We start from the raw sequence: 4,101 nt of genomic DNA, 5'->3' as shown, positions 1-4,101 counted from the left end.
CAAGCTAACCGTTATTAGTAAACGTTAATTAATTGATAAAATACTATGTATACCCTGTGAACCTATAAGAGATTTATACACGTTATCACACTAACTGTGGAGATCACTAGCTCCAACAAATATTCCCCAGCGGAATACAACTAGCGATATTACAGTAATATTGCTCAAAGTTGGGCACGAGGAATTATAGCTCAAGCAAGCTATGATGATGAAAGCTGTTAGCTCTAGTGGGTGACAGTATGGGAGAAGTATCTTCAAAGTATGACGACAACCTCCTCTTGGAAATCTCCATTTTGGTTATAGTTAGCGGAACGCATACCAGCAGCATTCGGGTATAGTTAGCGGAACGCATACCAGCAGCATTCGGGAATAGTTAGCGGAACGCATACCAGCAGCATTTGGGTATAGTTAGCAGAATGCATACCAGCAGTATTTGAATCAAGACAACAAAATGCCAAGACTGATGTTTTTCGAACTACGATGTGGATTTAATTCCGTCACAACGGATTCATAGGCGCCTAAGGATAAGGCTCAATTTGAAATATATTTAAGTTTATGGGTCGACGACTAATGATTATGATTCAACACAACAGAAGTAAGAATCAACTTCAGTAAAGTTTCAGGTATGATCTATTTTTATGGTCGGCGAGCTTACATACGCAAGTCTAATGTACTATAAACGACTCGCGGAATCCTCAGGTCGAGTGAGACTTGGGGTACTTTGACTTTCGCCTTGTCCAAGCCTCAGTCAAAGTGGGGACTCTGTAGATACCCGTATCTGTCGATATTGGAATTTACGAGAATCCCGACAAAACACCCGATGATGATAGGACACATGTTTACTTACACCGCTCGTTAGCGGATTTCGTTTAGTGATGCGGGACAAGCATTGTTTGACGGTTTTATAATTTAAATGAAATTTAAACTATTTTGAAATAAATGAACTTTATTTCATCGGTTTTCATATTTTCAAGTTTATTTAAAATTTAAGCTTTTATAATTTATTTGAAAAATAAATTATTGTTCAAAGTTTTTCTTTAAATTTATTTGAAATGAGATTGTGATGGTTTTTTTTCGTGTTTTTATCGCTTTATTTAATTTGAAAATTTATATTTTTTTCAAGCGGTTTTAACTCAATTTTTGAGACAGTTTGAGCTCATTTTTTGGACGGATTTTTTCACGAGTCTCGAGGTATGCTTTGACCCATCCCATCCCCCCACACAGCCTAGGTTCGAACCCCACCAATACCTCTCTTCCCCTTCCCTTTTTCCACCTCGAACCTGCGACACAAACCGTTCCCCCTCCCCTGTTTTCGAACGCAACACAAACATCCAACACCACCCCCAAACATCAACCCAACTCAACCAACACCTCACCAACACCTGGCCCATTAACCTAGGACCCATCCCATGCCCAAACCTAGCCAAAACCCGCGCCCAAACCCAAACTCGGACCCTGTTTTGCGCGTCAAAACAGGGGCCTTTCCCGAGCTTCTTTCGAGTTCCATTCCAACCCTATTCCATTCTCTATTTTCTTCTACTTGTTCTCCAAGCTATAGAAGATATTTAGCTCCCATTAACAGCTCCCATAATCTCCCATAACCAACCAAAATCTTCCTCAAACTCTATAGTTTCCATAACCACTTTATTCACTTCCAATCTCCACATCTCTTTACATTTCTCGAATCCTTCCATAAACAAATTCCCTACCAGCTAACAAACCAAACCCTATCATTCATTCCCCTTTGTACACAAGAAAAACCTCAAAAAACACAAAAAAGGAGACGATTTTGAGAGAGAAGAGAACCCGGTTTGAGAGCTTGAAACCGTAAGCATATCACCATCAAAACTCACGTAAAAAGCAACTCCAAACTCCTCTTATACCCAGAAACAATGCACAAGGTTCATACAAGAGATTAGTCGAACATTAGAGCATCGATTTGCTCTCTTATTCGTGTCTTCTCGCGTTTTGGATAACATCTGTTCTCGTCCATTTTTCTTTATTTTAAAACCATTTTCACTTCTGTTTCTTGCCAAAGTTTGAATCTTTTTTCTTCAAGGATTCCTTAATATATTTCGGATTTATATTTGAGCAAGAAACAAAGTCACAATCTTCGTTTGAAAATCGTTGTACGAAGTGCAACAAAATCGCGTTTTGCACACTCGTGTGCACAGCACCTGTTTTCGTTCATTTTTAATCAATTCAAAGTGCTTTTTACTTCTGTTTTTTTGCTAAAGTATGAATATTTGGAACGCAAGGATTCTAGAACATCTTTCGGAACGAATTTGGATAAGAAGCGAAGTCACAATCGTCAGACAAAGATCGTCGCACGAAGTGCATCTTTTAAAAAGAAAGTGTTTTATTTTTTCGAAATTGTTTTCAAATCAATTTGTTTTACAATTTTCGAAGACGCGCCTTCATAGCAAAGCTTGCATATGGGATCCTGAGTGGTATCCAAGTCTACATTTAAGTTGAGGGTGCACAAAATCCCGTCTCTTTTTCCTTTTTCCTTTTTCCTTTTGCTCGTATGTAACGGCCTAAGTGCCCTTTTATCTCGTTTTTTTATCGTCATTTATTTATCATTTCATTAGTTAATGTTTCGAAATTATGACGTTGGTGATGGATTAATTGCTGTTTAGAATAGATAGTGTATTAATCGCATGCTCGTTTTTCAATTTATGACGATAACATGTTTAGTTAGAATAATTAACATGTTTAATGAATTGTTTACTAATTGTGTGACGATAACATATTTTAAATCAATTAATGAAATTTTAATTAGTTTAATTCGTTCTTACATGTTTAATGTTTTAATTACGAAGTAATTACTTTGTTTCACATGTTAATGTTTTGATTTAATTTTAATTACAAAATGATTAGATTAAATCGCATGTTTTAATTGGTTAATGATGCATGTATGTTATTTGTATCGTTTATCAATTGTTAAAACTCAAACTTGGCCCATTAATATGTAGAATGCATGTTAAATGAATTAGACATTCATAGGTCATACACAACCCGACATAGGGACATTTAAATGAACTTCTTTAAAGAATTTAATGAATTCATCTTTTCTATGACGATTTCTCGCTAGTTGAGTTGCGCATTATTGGTTCCTATGTGAGCCGTGTGTATGGCCGTGTTTGGTCTCGGCCTTCGGGCCATTATTGGTTCGTTTTTTTGTCTTATTTTAATTATTGCAGTTTTATTTCAATTGTTATTGTTATTTAATCGTCGTAATTATTGTAGTTTAATTCAAGTAATGTAATTTGTACTTTAAAATATGGGTCTAGTCAGTCGTTTATTTTGAGTCAAAATGATTTTGCAAAACCTTTGTTTTAATTGGTTAAATTGAATTATTTAATCAATTAAATTGAAGTGAGTGCAACAAGCAACAATAAGGCTAAGGACGAAGTCCTATGTGAGCCGTGGCCTTATCATTGGCATGGTTTTCGAGGCGCCTAGATAGGCGTGTCAGTCGTGAGTCAAGTGTTGTGTTTAGCAATTGTATTTAGATCGAGTTGTATCTTTAATTCAATTATTTGCAAATCGAGTCGACGAGAATCGTCTAGGTTGTAATAGCTAGTTCCCCAACGGCTCCCCCATTCCCATCTAAGCCATGTTTGTGAATGCTTGTTAGTATAGTTCAAATCAATCTTACATGCTAAATCACTTGGAAAAAGTAGATTAGATGCATTAAACGATTAGAAACCAAGCTCACATGTTAGGATTAAAATGGTGTTTGCATTCTTTTACAAGGAATCGTAGTCTTGTCCAATTAGCCATCGTAGTCCTTAGTAGAGGCCGTTATTGCAACGGGCAGGGGTGGGTGTTTTATTAATGAACTTCCCTTCACGTACTTTCGACAATGAACTCAAATCTCATTTATGGTTCCAAATTTCCTTAAATTTGGTGGCGACTGCAAACGATTTTAAAACTCGTTGATAATCTAAATCCCCACATCCACAAAGGTACTCGTCCGCGTTACGATTGTTATACACGGAGTCATGAGTTATACATGTATACCTAGAGTCAAAAACTATGCACGATACGACTGGACCTTAGCCATGATAGTGGGAAGGACTGTTGAGCTTGACTTGT

Source organism: Silene latifolia, chromosome Y, assembly GCF_048544455.1.
Source record: "Silene latifolia isolate original U9 population chromosome Y, ASM4854445v1, whole genome shotgun sequence".
In the NCBI taxonomy this organism is placed as follows: domain Eukaryota; kingdom Viridiplantae; phylum Streptophyta; class Magnoliopsida; order Caryophyllales; family Caryophyllaceae; genus Silene; species Silene latifolia.
This window is presented reverse-complemented; position numbering follows the sequence as displayed.